Genomic DNA, 19,242 nt, shown 5'->3' on the forward strand with positions numbered 1-19,242 from the left:
CATCAATATGGATGATACTGCTCGTGACCCAGAAGGCAACCCATCCTGCTTATTTGCAACTTGTGTCCATGTTCTTCTCTAAATCTATCAGAATTTCTTCTGAGTTCTCACTAATGTTCTGTATACATACATAATTTCTAAATTTACTCCTAAATTTTGAGCTCCCATTGATTCCATAAATATATGTATACAGAATTGTAGAGAAAAAATATATATTTTAGTACATCTATCCACATGGAGAAAGATATACTAAAGACTAGTTGGAGTTCAAAAATAGTTTAGAAATTCAATTTCATTCAACTTGCATGACACAAATTTTATATGTGTAATATCATATACATACATATATTCTGCTACAGTTCTATAAATCTAGAAAGCATAGATCAAGGTGAAAAACTATTTAGTACTATTCTCATACCTTTCAGTATTATGTTGTCTTTTTATTATTTTAACTTGTCTTTCTCAAATCAAAGACAATTAGTTCCTTCCACCTAAGCTATGTTTGATATTATGCATATTGTCACAAAGAGGACATATTAGTGACAATTACATATATGTGTATATAGGTTTACAAAATATTTTCCCCATAATAACCTTGGACTGGGTAATATAAGTTTGTATTACTACATTTTATACAAAGGAAATACAAAAGGAAACTGAGGTTCAGATACTAAATTTCTTAGAAGTCTCTTCTTTATGATCCTACTCTCTGACCATATCTATCCCAGCATAAACTTGAACTCCACCCCTACCTCATCTGGCTCTTAGAAGTGAGCTTATTTCCCCCAGTCCCGTCTCTACGATACTTCCTGCAGTCTCCTCATCATTCTTCAGTGCCTTCTCATCTTGTGTAACATCCCTATATATGCTGTGTACCTGGATGCTTTTATGAAGGCAAACTAGGCCAGAAAAACTGAGATGAGAGGGAGGGAGGGAGAGAGGGAGAGAGAGAGAGAGAGAGAGAGAGAGAGAGAGAGAGAGAGAGAGAGAGAGAGAGAGAAAGAAAGAGGGGGGAGGGCCTGATGACTCTGCACAGCTCTGCCTCATTTAAATCCAATTCACCTGCAAGTCAAGACATCACCCTCCTGATGCCATTAGTCCTCTTCGAGAACTAAGGACAAACAACAATGTATGTTATCTTCCCCCATAGGAATATAAGCTCCTTGAGGACAGGGGCTGTCTTGCTTGTTTGTATTTGTATGCCCAGCCCTGGTGCTTATTACAATGCCTTTCTTTAAAGGTACATAGTAAACACTTAGTAAATGTTCTGTCTGTCTGTCCATCATTTATCTCTGAGCCTGTGGTTACACCGCCAGGAAGCATCAGATCTAGGTTCTGAACCCAGGGTCCTTGACCCCAACTATGTAAATAACTGTGGTCCTGATGTTAGACTCACAGTGGTGGGAAACTTGTGGCCTCGAGGTCACATGTGGCACTCTATGTCCTTAGATGCAGCCTTTTGACTATGATCCTATGGTAAATTAGAAATTTCGACGTGTGTCAACTGATGTAATACGTTCTGGTGGTTATATTTAAAAAATATAAGTTTATGCACTGGTTCTGGAAATACTGGTTTTGAACTTCCAGTACAGCTGGTAGTGATTTTTCTCTCAGCAGATCTCAAATACCTTCTTATCCCTATTAGACTGTGAACCTCTTGAGGTAGGATGTTTCATTTACCTTTGCAGCCTTCCCAGTGCCTACTAGGGTGTATGTACAGTAGACAGTAGACAGTAGACATTCAAAAGATGTTTGTTGACTGACTCATTGAACATATGGATGTTGAATCCAGGAAAAGTCAAAATGGCACCCCCCTATACGACATAAGCCCTGCAGGGAAGGGACAGTTTGTGATTTCTATCTTTACATGCCCATTACTCAGCATGTTATCTTGCCCAAAGGAAGAACTTAGTTAATGCTCATTGAAGTTTCCTTTTTGACAGCAAACCATGATTTCTTGTCAGGGTTTTGGGGGGCAGGAAAGAGGGGAAGGTGGAACCAAAAGACAACAGTCTGGCGACTACACAAAGTACGGTAAGACCTCAACCAAAATAACTGAACAACAAAGTTAGGAGAAACAATAATACAGGTGTAGTTATTTCTATAGCAACAGCATTATAACTGAAAAATATATTCCTGGGTAGTCAAGATCCAGACAATAAAAACTTAAATAAAGTACAAGATTAGTATGGAAAAGGCAGAGGACCCCGGTTCAAATCTGAGCACTACCATGTACTCCTTACTTGTGACTCTGGCTAATAACATGGCAATAACAGTGACCATTTACGTAGTGCTTTAGGGTTTGCAAAAATGCAACCTCCCTGGATCTCTATTTTCTTATACACAAAACTGAGGGATTAGAGTGGATGTTCATTAAGGTTCTCTCCAGCTTTAAATATAAGATGCTAGGCTTTTTTTTTCTTTTTTGGTAAGGCAATTGGGGTTAAGTGACTTGCCCAGGGTCATACAGCTAATAAGTGTCAAGTGTCTGAGGCCGAATTTGAAGTCTTCCTGACTCTAAGGCTGGATCTCTATCCACTGCGCCGGCTAGCTGCCCCACAATGCTAGTCTTCGCAGTGATAATGCCAACTACTCCCTTTGCTGGATGAAGCCCTTTCCCTACCTTAACGTGGTGAGCAGGCCAACAGGGAGCTGCTCCCACACAACTGGATATCATGCAAAGGAACCCGTGAAGAGTGGGGTTCATGCATATTGCAGCAAGTTTATGCAACCTTATCACTTTTAAGGTTAAGCCGATCCCATCTTCCTGTCTCTTCTAGCCCTCCAATTCCATAAACCAGAGTCCCACTCCTGAGAGAACCATATAGCAACTACAAAGTAGCAGCCACCTGCCCATTAGCTTTCCCAGATTCAGCCCCAAGCTAAGCCAGAAATTTCAGAAAAGAGGCAGCCAGGGATAGAAACCTTTGCTGGGGCTTACTAGACCCACTCTGTAACACTTTTCCCGTTGGTTGCTATTCACCAAGAAGAGAGTGTGAGAGTTTCTCAGAATAAATTTCCTGAGGCTTCAGGTGGGATTGTTTATACAAATGCATTAACAACCATATTGCAAAAATAACACTGACGGGGAAAGATTATGTAACGTACACCTACTGTTTCTTTATGTATCCAAGGGCCACAGGCAAAATTGTTTAAAAAAAAGAAAGAAAATGTTGTCTGAAGCACTCCCAATTCCCCTTTCTGCATCCCATTTTTCTCTCCTGGAATATCTCCCAACCAGAGGACGTGCATCGTCACTGAAGCATCAAGTCTTTCCAGAGCCTCCCCACTCTTCCTAGGCTGATCGACCCACAATCCATTATTATTAGTCCCTCTAAAGTCCAAGGGGCCACAAGTTCCCCACCCCTGCTCCACACCATCATCAAAATTCCCACCCCCTTAGTGCCCCGTTCCAGCTACCTGTTCTGAGAAAATAAACCTGGTAAATTAAATCACAGGGTCATATAGATTTAGAGTTTACAGGGGCTTCCTGTCCATCAGGGCAGGGTCAAATTCTTTTGCCTGGAATTCAAAGCCCTCTACTATCTGGCACCATCCTACCTTTGGGACTTTGTTTCATATTGCTCTGCTCCATATACTCTCCTCTTCCTCATGTCTGTGTGTCTTTATAATGTAGCCAGGTGGATAGCACTGGACTTGGATTTTCCAAAAGATCTAGGTTCAAATCCAGCCTCAGACACTAACTAGATATGGGACCCTCGGCAAGTCATGTAACTCTGCCTCAGTTTCCTCAACTGTAAATTGAAAATAAAAAGAACAGCTCCCTCACAAGGTTGTCATGAGGATCAAATGAGGTAATATATGTAAAGTGCTTTGCAAAACTTAAAACACTACTATAAATATTAGCTTTTTTGTGCTCAGGGTGTTTCTTATGTTTGGAATTTCTTCCCTCCCCCTTTATACCTGCTGAACTCCTGGCCATCATCCTTTAGAGCCCAATTCAAATGCCACCTGTTCCATGTGTCTTTCTCTAGTATCTTCTATTTCCCCCAACTTTCCTTTCTAAACCTCCCCTAGAACTTGTTGTTATGCTATAACCCACTTATCCTATAACACTTTATATTACAATTACCTGTTTTTTATTTCCCTAATACACAGTAAGCTCCAGGAGGACAAGAACTTCTTATTATCTAAATTTTATCTTCTTTAGTCGTTAACACAGTGTTCTACAGGTAGTAAAGATTGAGTAAGTGCTTGAATGAAATTAATCCTTCCTAGGCTGGGGTGGCAGGGGAGAGAAGGGTGGAGTCTCTTCCACTCTAAAACATATAATGTAAGCAAAATTACGTCCAAGTGCACTATCAATTAATAATTACAACAATTTTTTTCTCAGCCTAATAATAATTTTAGTACCAAACCTTTTAGGTCAATATTAATCTTATTAACAAGAATATTTGAACAATTTATCCTTTTTTTTGTTCAAGATAATTTTTTTTTTAAATTCCTAGTATTTTGCCTTTCTTTATCCCCAGGGCTTAGCAGATAAGTACTTAGTAAATGCTTGTTACTGACTAATAAAGGTATCAACCATCAGATAAACAATCTACTGGTTTAAGAACAGATGAATGAATTAACATAAGCATAATCTGTTAGTAATTTGTTTTCACTGAAGCTATACAGTTGATGTCATCAACTGTATAGGCATGATATTAAATCTTTAGAGAGAGACAGTTTTTTTTGTCAGGTACCACTTGCTAGCGAAATGCTCTTTATTCCAAAACATTGGGAATTTTGCTAACAGAGTACATGTATTTTAAAGGACTGATCGTTAAACATTAACCTTACTTATTTGTGTTTAACTTTCTACAAATTTTCATTCCCACACTTAGGAATTAAATTAAATTAAACTAGTGAGGGTGTCTAGTTTTTGAGAAACAAGGAAGGAAAGCTCAAAATAAGAGCTTTAAAATTTAAAGCTACAAAATTACAAAAACTAAAGTGTTTTAAAATGTATCTAAAAATGGAAATGTTAAGGAGCAGTACAAAGTACTAAAAACAGTGAATGTTTACCTATGGTCAGCGAGAGACTGCCAACCCTTTTGGAATTATACCACCAGTTTTGTCTGATTGCACAATGTATCTATCTGCTTTCTGCAAAAGCTGGTGTATTTAAAAAAAAGAAAGAAAGAAATAAGGAGAATCTAATAGCATTCTCTAGAATTTTTTTGTATAATTTCCTGAGTCTCTGAAGCTAATCAGAAATAATCTAGGTCATCATGAGTGCTGGCACAAATTAAGTAATTAGAAATAGAATTAATTTAAGTCAAGAAATATTTACTCATTGTCTACTATGTCAAAGTCAATCACTTCATGGTGCCATGTTTCCCTCTATTTATAAGCACCATCAAGTAAAGGTGGAATCCTAAGATAGCTTCCAAAAAGTATTAACATGATGACGCTGAATGCTGTGTTCAGAATTCTAAAGCAACTGGTGGGGCATGAAAAATTCAACCAGTTTTATTGGACTATTTGATGCTGAGAAACCTGTTTGATTTTTTTGGACTGGACTGAGTAGTCATATAAAAAGAGCCTTTTTGGTAAAATGTGTCTTGGCCACATGGAAAATTGGTATCTGAAATTACTTAACATAAATTTGGGAGGTTTCATGAAAACCTTATGTTGATCAAACACCAACCACAGGCTCTACGAGAGGAAAACAGAAAGAATGAAAAAGACAGATCCCACCCTAAAGTAAATTTCTATAGCAAGAGTCAAACCCATATGAGTATAAATAAGCAATATGCAAAGTAATTTGGAGGCAAGGCACCTAAACTGCACAGTAGATTGAGTGCTGAATCTGAGTCAAGGAAAATGTGGGTTTAAAACTGGCCTTATTTGTAAAACAAGTTTGGAGAAGGAAATGGCAAACTACTCCAGTGTCATTGCAGAGAAAACCCCCAAATGGGGTCACAAAGAGTCAGACACCACTGAAACAAATGAGCAACAGCAATAGAAATTAACTAGAAAAGGCTTCATGTAGAGGGTGGTGTTTGAACTGAGCACTGAAGGTAATGATGATTCTAAGAGGCAGAAGTGAGGATGAAACATATTCTAAGCATGGGAAACAGCTTGTGCCAAGGCTCAGAGAAAAGGAAAGAAGAGAAGGAATAAACATTTATAATTGCATTTACTATGTGCCAGTCACCGTGCTAAGTACTTGTACATATATTATCTCATTTGATCCTCCTAACAACTCTTCTAGGTAGGTGCTATTCTCTATTTTACAGATGAAGAAACTGAGGTAAACACAGGTTAAGTGACTTGCCCAGGGTCGCATAGCTACTAAGTGCCTGAGGCTAGATCTGAACTTAGGTCTTCTTGACTCTAGGTCCTCCGCCTCCCCCTTCCTCTACCTCTGGGCCAGCGAGAAAGCCAATTTGTCTCTCTGGACCAAAGGCAGTGTAAAAGGTTAAGTAATATACAGTAAGGCCAGAGTAGTAGATAGTCAGGGTGTAGAGGAATCTAAATGCCAAATAGAAGACTTTGTATTTGATCCTCAAGTCAATGGATTTTATTGAGCAGGTAGACAGACTCTCAAGGAAAGATACAAAAAAAAAAAAAAATCACTCTGACAGCTGTGTGGAGGGTGGATTCAAGAAGGGAGAGACTTAAAACTGCCAGGCAAGAGGTGATAAGGTCTTGAGCTAGGATAGTGGCCTTGTGAATGCAGAAGAGACAGATGTAAGAGATGTTAGAAATGCCAAGGCTGGAGAAGGAAATGGCAAACCACTCCAGTATATGTGCCAAGAAAACCCCAAATGGAGTCTCGACTGAAACAACTGAATGACAACAACAATGACAAATTATTTATATACATGGGGGTAAGGCAGAATGAGAAGTTGAAGATGTCTCTAAGATGGCAAACCTGGCTGACTGCAAAATGGGTAGGTTCAAGATGCAGGATTTTACCAAGGGGCTAAGATTTCCACAGAATCACATTCCAAATGGTTACTCAACCAATATCCCAGTGAGGTTTATGGTTGCACTGGCTTATAAAGTATTAATGATGCTACTGTGAAAGTGTTAGATCAGGGCAAATTTATGTAAAGTTTACTTGTTTTTGTAGTAGTAAGACCTTAGTTTGAGTCTCAGCTCTCCCACTGTGTGACTTTGAATCATTTGACCTCTTTGAAATTCCATTTCCTTATAAGTGTGGTAATAACACTTACACTGCCTATCTCACAAAACTGCTGTATAGGTCCAAGAATATTATGTGTACAAAATACATACACATGAACTAGTAAGATGCAGCATTTGACTAGGAGTGAGATAATGAATAAATACCTTATCCGAGGGCTTAGGAGTGGAATGGATTTGGGTTTAGTAACACTTTACTTACTATGAAACACCCTGTTCAAATTTCTCAAGTCAGTAGTCAGTCAATAAAAGTTGTTAAGCGCCTACTTCATGCCAGGTACTGTACTGAGTGCTGTGGATATGAAGAAAGGGAAAAACAAAACAAAATAACAAAACCAAACAACCCCTGCTCAAGGAGTTCAGTCCAATGGGGGAGATAACCTACAAAAAACTGTGTACAAACAAGATATAAACAAAATCCATTGGAAAGAAATCAACAGAGGGAAGATAATGGAATTAGGAGTTATCAAAGGACCTGATGAGAATCTCATACAACTCAGCATTTAAGCTGCCTTTTCCCAATCCTTCAATCACCTCCACAGACACAGCCTGGTGCAAGGAGAAGGGGATGGGATTTAGGGCTCTGCCACTAATTACCCCAGGTGACTCTGGACAACTCACTAGAACTCTCAAGGCCTTGGTTCCTTTAGTGTAAAAAAAAGATGGTGGACTTAATGACTACTAAGCTCCCTGCCAGCTGTAAATCCAGGACCCAGTGATCTACCCAGAGAAAAGTAAATTCTATAAGGAAACACTCCTAATATTGGAAGAACTACTTAATCTCATTTGACCTTTTTATGCTGATGAATTTTCAGTTTACTGTGTTGTTCAGTCATGTCTGACTCTGAGAGCCCATATGGAGTTTTCTCGGCATGGCTCTCCACTGGGGAATTGAACCCTGGTCTCCCGGCATGACAAGTGGAGATATTCACAGGTGTAAATATGAGGAACACAGTTTACTAGATGTAAATAATTTCCACGTAACCCTTCTCACCCACTGTTGCTCCCTTAAACTTCTATATAGAAAAAAGAATCAAAAGGAAGGTAGTTAGTCAGTATGACCAAGCAGTGAGTCTGATGTGGTGGTATTTTCAATGCATTGATGAATGATTTGGTCATAGCACTGAAGAATCACTTACAGACACAGACGACAACAAAAAATGGGGCAGCTAAGAGGCGCAGTGGATAGAGCACCAGCCCTGGAGTCAGGAGGACCTGAGTTCAAATCCAGCTCAAACACATAACACTTACTAGCTGTGTGACCCTGGGCAAGTCACTTAATCCCCGTTGCCCAACCAAAAAAAAAAAAAAGAAGAACAATCACTTATAGAGAAAATGCTATCTCTGATTGATTTGCTCTCCAAGAAAAATTAAATATCAACCGTGTGTGTATGTGTGTGTGTGTACTTGTTACACTTAACTCAGAGGATAAAATATGGTCATTTAAAAATTACCCTAATACCAGCTCAAAACAGGTTTGTCCCACTTTGTGCTACCTTATTTAATTTATTTATGATCCTATCATGTGGTCAAATACATTCACTGACACATTGTCTTGAAATATCCCCATTAATCTCTGGAAAGATGGGGTAGAACCTTAGTCTAGGGATTGAGCCCACATTGAATACAAGAGAAGACAAGCAGGAAGGCTGAAGTGGACTTTGAGCAGTTCCTTGAACTCTGCCAAGAAATACTTTCTCTAGCTAAAATGTACCACTCACATCTGTCCTAGGTGGGAAGTGGTTATAGGCGATGTGTAAATCAATGTTCAACCACACAGAATCAGAAAATGAGGTTTAATTTGTTAAGCCTGAAGAGACTTAAGGGAGTGTTTGGCTGCAGACTCAAAAAAACAGATGACTAATGCTTAAGGTGTATACTCCCCTCTTTCTTGGCTTATCACTTAAGAAGCAAGAGCTGAATCCAAGCTGATAACCCAAAATCACAGAATAGAGGTAATCAAGAGATCCTGGGACTAAATGGCGCAATCACTTAAATTGTGAGAACCCAGCCAGAAAGCTCAAGGAATGCTTCAGGGTCTGCACAAATTCTAGTTGGTGCCTGTAGCTCATTGCAGGCTGCCTATGGAGAAGGGTAGCATGGAACAGTGTCAGAGTACAGGCATTAGGAGTCAAAAAGACCTTCATCTGAAGCTGGCTCTGAGACTGACAGGCTTTTATGTCACCCTTTTGGGATTCAGTTTCCTAATCTATAAAATGAGGACAATAATACTTGCATTTCCTACCTCACAGGCTTGGTGTGAGGAAAGTAATGAATAAACCTTAATGTGCTATATAAAAATGAATTACAGTTAGCTAAAGGGAGGAGATAGGAATTAACTTCTTTCGACTCCAGAATAAGGGCTGTTTGATATTGAGAGAAAGCCAGAAGAGTGAGTTTCTTTCCGGGTTTGAGTAATGCAGGCCATGAAGAACCTTGGGAATTCTGCAGATGCTTAGGAGATCAACAACTTGAAGCAGTTTGACAAGAAAGATTTGAGAGATTGTGTACTTCCCTATTGTCGCTCATATATCTATACTGTCCCTTACAATGGACGCCTATATCTTCTTTTCATTGCTAGGGTGATTGAAGGCAGCTGCAAACCTCATTTCTGTAAAAGAATTTAAGTTATATCAACAGTTTAAATTAATAAAGTGATTTTTATGGTGAAAGATGAGATGGCAAGATACATATAATGAGACTTGAAGCCATAAACTCTGCCTTTGCATACTAGGAAAAGTTTAAATTTTCTGATCTTTACTTCTAATATTTTTGCTCTACACCTCAGGGTCAGTCTATTCAAGTTTTAGATTTTTATTTATTCAATACGGTTACTTTCTCCCCCATTTTAAAATTGTACTGGGGTAGGGGGAGAGAGAGATCATATCCTGCACATTTTGTATGAGCTTAATTTGTCAATGTCCCACATAACTTCAGTCTTTAATACTGTCTGACCTTTAGCTCAGAAAGAAAGCATTTGTAAAAAATATCTAACAGCAATAATACTATTTTATTAGAATTTATGTAAGACTTTAAGGATGACCAAAGGCTTTACAAATACCTTATTTCTCCTCACAACAACTCTATGAAGTTAGATGCTCTTCATTTTACGGATGAGAAAATTAAGTCAGAAAGAGGTTAAATGACTTGTCTATGGTCACACAGCTAATGAGTGTCTGAGGCTGGATTTGAAATGAGCTCAGGTCTCCCCTAATTCTAGGTCCAGGGGTCTCTCCATAGCATCACCTAGCTGTATAATAGCATATTATGAGCTCTGCTAGGTAATCCTATAGGATATCTACACCTAAATCTTAGCAAAGAAACTCATTTATCCAAGTCAATAGCAACAGAAACCACAGAAAATAAACATATGAGAATATATACCAGACAATACAAAGAAAGGAAATGCTTAGTGAATTTGCATGTCATTCTTGTGTAGGGGCATGCTAAGCAATATTCTCTGTACCAGTCCAATTACCGCACCTGTGCTGCCAAAGCAAGCACAGAATATTGATGTATTTTTAAAAAAAAAAAATTTAACTTTTACTTTTCAAAACCTTTTCTCCCACCTTGTTTTCACAACATTTCCTTAGGAATCAGAGGCCAGATGCTACACGTATCACAAATAAGAAAGGCACTTAATGGTTAATCAACTTGCTGAGCTCATGCAGCTAAATTAGTGGTAGAGCTGGGATCTGAACAAGTCTCTGGTCTCCCAGCTCAGCGTTCTTTCCACCACACTACACTCCTTCATACTTATTTGAACCCCAGTACACAAGAACAATTTAATCATTTTGAAAACTGTAATGTACATAAAATAATACAGTGGATTCATGATAACAATAATAACAAGATCTAGCATTCATATAACACTTTAAGGTTTGCAAAACACTTTATATGTTATCTCGTTTGACCCACATAACAACCATGTAATGTAGATGAAGAAATTGGTTATTCCCTAAACCGATACGGTTCAAAATCTCTCCAAGTGCTTTCTTTTCCTGTGTGATTCTTGTCCATGTCTTTCCATGTGTCTTTCATAGATATCACACCCTGCACAATTTGTACAATCTTAATTTGTCCATTTCCCATACAAATTCAGGTTTTACAAATGAAGATTTTTCCAAACAGGACAGGGCTTCATTTTATTTAATTTTACTATTATGTTGTAAATGGTCTTCAAGTCCTCAAGCATGGCATAGCAAAAACATTCAATTCAACAAAATGTTTAATAGGAATGTTCAAAGTTTTATTTCCTCCTTTAATTTGTTCTCTGATATTAACTACAGACAAACTTCAGTAGGGATGGTCGAAAATACCGCATGATTGTGATTCAAGAGGGAAAAACGGGTCCTAATGAGAGCTGTACTTCAGTTAAGAAACTTCCATCAGCCTGGGAGAACAAAAGTCTTTGTTTCATATTTTAAAATGGAGCCAAAGGTTGCATTTGTGACTGACATGGAGATCAGGCTTGCTTAAACAATGGCTAGGTTAAATTCTGAGGTTTCACAATCCTTTTAAAAAAAAAAAAAAGGCACACATGGTACTGCTGAATCTATTGAAATCTGTTATTAAGCAAGAGTTCAGTGACTGCCCAGTTCCTGTTACGTGTGCAAACTTCCTTCCAGGGAATCCTATTCAGGAGGGAGGGTGGGAGGGAGAGGGTAAAAGAGAAAGAGGGGAAGGGGAGAGAGTTAAAGGGGGGGGAAGAAGGGGGGGAGGAAATTGGAGAGAAACAGAAAGGAAAGGAGGGCAGAAGGAGAGAGATGAATGGGTGGGGGAAGAGGAGGGAGAAAGAGAGACAGATTGAGACAGACAAAAAGACAGAGACAGTGAGAAACAGACAGACAGACACAGACACAGACACAGACACACAGACACACAGACACACAGACACACAGACACACACACACACACACACACACACACACACACACAGACTTAAAAAGTGATTCTCCAAGATTGAAATAATCCTGTCCTCTCTCTTACCTGAGAAAAGAGATTCACTTCTGGTTGTCTACTTCAGGTTTGTTACCCTGGGGATCTTTGCAGTGATGGTGGCTCTTCCATGAAGTAAACTTGCCCTGCTTTCAGTAGGGTGACATTGTGGAGCAATGGAGGAGGAGAAACAGACTACCACTTGGGAGACCGGCTTCTCATCCGACATCCAACACTAAGTAGCTCGTGACTGTGGGCAAAATTACTTCACCTTCTCTGAAGTTCAGTTTCCTCATTTGTAAAATGTGGGGGATGGACTGACTACATGACTTCTGCAGTCATCTCCACAGTCTCACCTCTAATACTAGAATACTACATTTTCCCTATTTCTGCCTGGCCTACCCCACAGTATAGCAGTGGGGATTAAGTGAAAGAATGGTTTAAAGGTACTTTCAAGAAATAAGGAGGATGGGGGCAGCTAGGTGGTGCAGTGCATGGAGCACTGGCCCTGAAATCAGGAGGACCTGCGTTCAAATGTGGCCTCAGACCAAACACTTGACACTTACTAGCTGTGTGACCCTGAGCAAATCACTTAACCCCAATTGCCTAAAAAATATTTAAAAAAAAAAAAGAAAAGAAATATTGAGGATGATTAAATTATTAGGCAAAGCAACTGGACTGTGTATGTACTCAGTTTCCTGCTCTGCCTCTGGATATTCCATCCAAAAGAGCTCAACTGCAAGAGACATGAATGTTTGTGCTGCTCCAGACAGAAGTACAAATTTTGGAGTGTGTGGAGAAAGGGAGGGCAGTTACCTCCACCAGTGGGTTGGTATGAATTTAGAGACCAGAGAGTAGAATCATGAAGGAGGCTGCCCTCCCTCTGAAGCAGCCTCAATGACATCTCCAAAAAGACTATGAAGTGATTGTAAGTCATAACGACAAGGCCCACAGACTCATAGACTTCTGTAAAAGACTTTAAAGGTCACGTAGTCCAACACTCTTACTTTTATAGATGAGGAAGCTAAGGACTGAGAGTTGTACAATTTGCCTGAGGCTACACAGATAGCAAGATTCAAACCCAAGTCCTTTGATTCTAAATCCAGCATTCCAAGAAGGCAGACTCATGGATGCATCCAGGATCTACTTTGAAGTGCCTTCGCGGGGAGATCGATAGAATTTTCTTGTTCTACCGCCCACATTTGTACCTGTATTGTACTACTGTATGAAGAACACCTGCTATGTCATTGCTTTGTTTTTTCTAGAAAAGAATAATTTGGATATTCAGATGATCGTGGCTTTTGGGATCTACTCTCAAGGAGAGGATGGCACATATCAAGGGAGCAGGGCAGCATGAGTGCCTCTTTTAGGTTTTCCTTCCTTGGTATATACTTCTTTCCTTTGGCTCTAGAGAGGAAAGTACTCTTATCATGAGGATTATGTTGAGACACACCAATAGGTGTGACATCTATCAATTGATTATTTTAGGGTGGCTTCCCCTAATTTCAGATGGTTAACAAGTATTTGAAACATATCAATATGAAATTCATGTCATCTATATCATAAAAGTAACTTCTGGTGTCTGATACAAGAATCGCTGAAGGTGATGAAAGCTGGAAGATGGGTACTGTCAATGGCGCGGAGTTAAATACTGGTTAGGAGGTCATGTGATTTGGTAGAAAAATTTATACATTAGGAAGAAAGAGGCTCAGGTCGGTCCCAATTCTGTCACTAACTTCTGTCCTTAATTTCTAAGCCTCAGTTTCTTCATCTGTAAAATGCTGATGATAACTGCCAGTCCTACACATCTTCTAGGTGTTGTTTTCATGAAGGAAGACATTGATGAGTGTTTGAGAAAATTAAAAAGTGCTGCAGAAACACCAGGTTTTTTTAGGGTGCTTGCTAAAATTAAAAATAATCAATTTATAAACATCTTTGAGGACTGACTACTTGCTTCCATGAGCTTATAGGAAAAGGGGCCTGATTCTAACTGTGAGAACAATCTGATCTTTGAAGAATATTGGAGTATCACTTGATCTTTCTAGCCATAGTTGAAAATGTTCAACTCTCACCCTACAGTTATGCATGTGTTCTTATGAAGAAAAAAAAAGTTTTGTCATTGTAATTAGCTCACCTGTGCCCAAAAATCAAATGAGAGAGGATGATGAGTGGCTTAAAATTTTAATACAAAGAACATTTTTAAAAATTACCTCACTATATTCATCATTTTAATAGTTTTAACAACACTTTAAAAATAGTTGATAACAGCACACTGCTGTATCATTTCCACAAGAGGTAGTGTCTTGACATGTTTCTGTGAGAGTGGGTAAAGGAATATTTATCATTCTTTGTTGGTAAGTTATTCTATTGGGTGGGACATTTCTCCCACTAAAGAACACAGAAATCAAAAGGAAATTTAGAAGAATCTGAAAAGACTTCAGTTAAATGGGTTCCAAAAGCTGTGTTGAATCCAAGACATTGAACACCTACAGTCATCTTCACGCAAAGGTTTCGGGGAACTTATTATTCGAGTCCCTTATTAATCCCCAGTCTAATACTCATGACCCCTTGGCTCCCACTATATTTTCTTAGGCAATTCCTTCTTGAAATTCACTCAACTCTATGGTGACTGGGCATTTCTTTGTAAATAGGTAGCAAAACCCAATCTTAAGAGAAATAAAAGAAGGGCTGAGAATAAACCAATCTCCTTCAAGAGAGAAAAGAAAAAGTGTTTACAAATACAAATCACTCAGAATTAAAGATCAAATTTGGGGGGAAAACTTCTGAAGAATAGAAATCTTTAAGAAAATAAAAATTGTCTCTGCTGATGAAGAGAAAGGGGAAAAATGACATAAAGACAGGGTCAGTAGACAGCCATCTAATGAAAGACAGAACTCTCTGTTATAGAAAAGTCGAATCTTGAGAATTGAAACCAAAAAAGCCTTAGTAGCTCACCTAGTGCTTTTCTTGATCAGGAAATGGCTCACTGCAATAATTTCTCTAGTGCTTAGTTCAACCTAGTTTTAAATGCTCTAGAATAGATAATAAAAAGGCAATCACCTTCATTAGGAGACCACTTTATTTTTATGGAGAAGTCACATGCAGAATAAGTTCACTGAAATTTCACCAATGGATCAATTTATATACCTCAAAGTACTTCCGTGGTTTGACCATTTTTTTTTAACCTTTTTTTATAACAAGAGAGAAAGATGGGAGAGAGGGAGAGAGGGACAGAGAGACAGAGAGAATAAAAGAACATCATCTCTCTCTTACTGGGAGTTTTCCTGAAGTTAGCTCTCTCTCTTTCTCTTTCTCTCTCTCTCTCTCTCTCTCTCTCTCTCACACACACACACACGTAATCATTTTGTGCAGGAATAGCTATACAATTTCATGCATTCTTAAAGAGAATATATAGTGAACATAATTTAATCTTATTGTAATGACTCAGGGTCATTATGAAAGCCATTTATTATACTAGTGAATTACAACCATACTATAAGGATATTTCTGAGTTTTACTCAGGGAGTAGCATATCCATATACTAAATGGCCCTGGTCTTCTGTGCTTTTGAAATTCTTACATTGAGTTCTTATAATTTTTCTGCCTCTCCCCTCTATCAGTTATTATCGCTTGCTACCATTAAGTGCTATTTCTAACCTGTTGTGCACTAGTAAACCAAAAACCAAACTTCCTACAATTCTCTGTAAAGTAAGAGGCAACAGGCTCTGAGAAAGTTAAGCTCCTTATGATTAAAGAATATTTGCTTCATTATTAAAGCCTCCTTGCAAGTAAGGGTTACTTGTTATTTGAATTTGTGTTTTCTGCAATGCCAGAACAAAACACATAAGAAGCACTTAATGACTATTTGTTGACTATTGTTGAATGAATGGTCACTGACATATACGTTGGCTCAGAGAGACTTTCTGTGGGATATACTTCTGGTTTTTTGTCTATGCTCCGGATAGTTCAGGACCAGTGACCTTCTACATAAGTGAGGGATTTAGTTATCACACAGATAAGTTAAATTCCAACACTTATTAAGTACCTGTTATATGAGAGGCAGCGTAACTGTAGGAAGAAGGTTGGCTTCAGAGTTGACAATCTGTGTTCAGGTCCCTCCGTGGACATATAATATAAGGGGCAGAATAGCTGTTGATCTACATTGGTAGAGGGTATATTCAACTCACTAAAAGATTCCTACACTAATGTATCACAGCATGAATTTTTTTTTTAAGTGTCAATAGATACTGGGGGGCCTTTTACTTTTTTCCTGAAGGGTCAACACATACCAAATCACGAATAGCCATTTTCTCTGAAATTATTCTAGGCAAAATTAGAAGTGTCAAAGCTGAGTCATCTTGGTCTAACCCTCTCGTTTTATTGATGAATAGGCTGCAACCCAGAGGCTAAAACTGATTTGCTCTAGGTCAGAGAGCAAGTTGGTAGCAAAGGTGGAGTTTGAACTTGGGTCTTTTCAGTATATTCAGATCAGAGAATGTTCTGTGCTACATCACTAGAGTTGGGGCACCAGAGGAAGACCGGTGGATCTGGAGTGAAAGGACCCACTCCGAGCTGTGTAGCCTTGGGCAAGTCTTTCAGCCTCCCTAAATTTCGGATCTCCTTACCTGTACTATGAAAGGATTAGCCCAGATAATTCCATTGGTTCCTTTCAACTTTTAATACTTTAATACTTCCCTATGTGATCTGTGCTATCACCAATAGCCATCTCTATGTGTAATCTGCAGCCACATAAACCAGGGCAGTGCATTGTCTTGCACCATATACTTTCATGTAAAATAAGAACAAACCTTAACACTAGATCAATTCCAAAGTCTGATCCAGCAAACTTTGACAGAACCAAAGGGAAACCTCTGAAAATGATACAAAAATAGACCCACTTTCCAGATTTAAGAGGTAATAAGAGAAAAAGAGATCAGAAATTCCTGGAAACCATCTTGTCTGTGGCCATTTACTGTATTCCAAGTTCCTTTGTATCATAATCATTAACTAAGAAATGGAGTTCCCTAGACACAAATGGGACAAAGCCATACTTGTTCACTCCTAGAACTTGATTTTCAACTTTTTGCCAATCCAATAACATTTAAAATTTTAAGTTATATTAATTCACCTAAATTTAAAGTCAATCACATAAAGTTTCTTTTTTTTAAATAACATTTCTGAGTGTGATTATTGCTTTCATTTTTATAGACGAAAGGTTTCTCAGAAGTTTGAGGGCTTAGCGCTCATTAAGTGATCAAAATGACACATCTATGAAATAAATCTTCTCTTTACAGAGGTTCTTAATCCAGGGATCACAGACTTCTTGAAAAAAAGAATTTTGATTGCTTCATATCAATAGAATTGGCTCCTCTGTAATCCTATGTATTTTAATTTATCCATTTAAAAACATTACTCTGAGAAGGGCTTTAGGCTAGGTTTCATCAGACTGCCAAAGAGATCCATGACATAGAAAAAGTTAAGAACTCTTATTTTAAGGGATGGAAACTAGATAGATAAACCAATTTACATCAAGTTTTAATGGCCAGGGCATAAAATAATTCTTGGAGACCCACAATCTTGCCACTAAATGATCCATATTTTCTGATGCAATAGTAAAAAAGAAAAAAAAAATTTCACTGGTGAAATGAAATGTCCCTTGGCAAGAGGAGGGAGGTCATTAGATTAACACTGTTTGCCCATGTAATTAGAGCTTTTCCTAAGGAAAGGCCCAGGATCCATCCCCCCACCAAAACACTTTAAGGAGTTTTTTTTTAAAGCCATGTTAAAGTTATAGGACTTGAAGCATTGGGGAAGTCATTTTAGCCTTGCCTCGAGATAGCCCTTTACTCTGGCCACTGCCAAGGTCATCTGGCCAAATTATATCCAAATCAGATACTTAAATGGTCATCCAATTGCTCAACTTTAGTTAACATCTGTGTGTGCCTGTGCTATGTACCTACCATGTGGCTACAATGAGTAATCAAATCCTACATATCATATTGAAAAGCACTCCCTTGAACTTTGACCTGACCTAGCAAGGAGCTGAATTCTATACTTCAAGTCCTTTCCTCATCAGCCACATTTTACAAATGACATAACTAGAGATTTAGGTATTCTAATTCCAACAAAAGCAAAATGAACAAACAAACCCCAAATATGTGCATTTGACTAAGGCACACTACACCTTACCATATGTGTAAGTTTAACATTAATAATTCATATCTTTTCTTTATAATTTGTCCAATTATTTCTCAATAATTTCAGCATGTTAAAATTCCAGTTACATTGGAGTGTTTGTTGTACTGGTTTCTGCAATCACAAACTAAGTCTGATATCTTTAAAGTCATTCCTACCCTATGTACCTTAAATACAGATAAGGCAGACTGAACAAAGTCTTTTAGCCTAAGCATTGCAACCATCTTATTTGAATTTTGCAAAATGAAAAAAAGTTCCTAAAGGCACTAAAAAAGACATTTTCAGATTTACTATTCAGTGAAAACTTTTAATAGAACAGATCACTAATCAGAGCCCAGACACAAATCACTATCTTACCAGAACCAGCTAGAACCTCTGCAGTTTGTCCTAAATTCTTCATTAAAGTAAAAGCCTAGCTCAAATTACTGTAAGAACTCAAGCACAAATCTCCACAAGTCTCAACCATAAGCCTCCATGTTGCTTTTTTCCAGCAAAACTGAAATCAATTAAAGCTGATCATTACAAATAAGTCTTTTGGAAAATACAGCTTGCAGACAAAAATATCATTTCCCCCAACCCTTGTCCCTTCAACAGACCCCAAAATGAACAAAAGTCACACCCAATCTCAAACTATAAATGTGAAAAATATTAAAATAAAAGTCAGTACCTGCTAAATACCTGCTGTTCTGCTTTCCCTGTCTTGCACTCTCCTCCTACACTCTGGCAACGGAATGCCCTTCAAAACCATGGCTCACTGCTTTTGGTAAATGTTTTACGAGGCACTAAACAACCTTGTGTCCCACCCTCAGTGCAAACACCATTGAGAGAACACAACATAATGGTCACAAAGATATCCATGTGATGTACAGTAATGTAAATGAAGGAAGAGGGTCCTATTTCCACACTTCCCCCTTAAAAGAACTCAAATAAGGAAAAAAAGCCAACAAAAAT

General features: G+C 38.3%; 1 protein-coding gene and 1 non-coding gene across 8 annotated transcripts in view; both read right to left on the reverse strand.

Annotated features, from left to right (window-relative positions):
- RBM47 (RNA binding motif protein 47) overlaps window positions 1–19,242 on the reverse strand; it is a 150,406-nt gene that overhangs the window by 47,914 nt on the left and 83,250 nt on the right. Inside the window, exon 1 of one of the 7 annotated variants that reach the window (XM_027836384.1) lies at window positions 18,959–19,008. The exons of 5 other annotated variants lie outside the window; for them this stretch is intronic. The gene's annotated coding sequence lies outside the window, so the exon portion shown is untranslated. Of the gene's footprint in view, window positions 1–12,147; window positions 12,335–18,958; window positions 19,009–19,242 lie in introns of those variants that run through there. One more of the 7 variants, XM_027836382.1, reaches the window with a different exon arrangement.
- On the reverse strand, window positions 10,553–10,662 carry LOC114023888. The gene has a single exon (XR_003566838.1). It is a non-coding gene; the product is annotated as a U6 spliceosomal RNA (small nuclear RNA).

Source organism: Vombatus ursinus, unplaced genomic scaffold (genome assembly GCF_900497805.2).
Source record: "Vombatus ursinus unplaced genomic scaffold, bare-nosed wombat genome assembly UNPS02014818.1, whole genome shotgun sequence".
Classification (NCBI taxonomy): Eukaryota; Metazoa; Chordata; class Mammalia; order Diprotodontia; family Vombatidae; genus Vombatus; species Vombatus ursinus.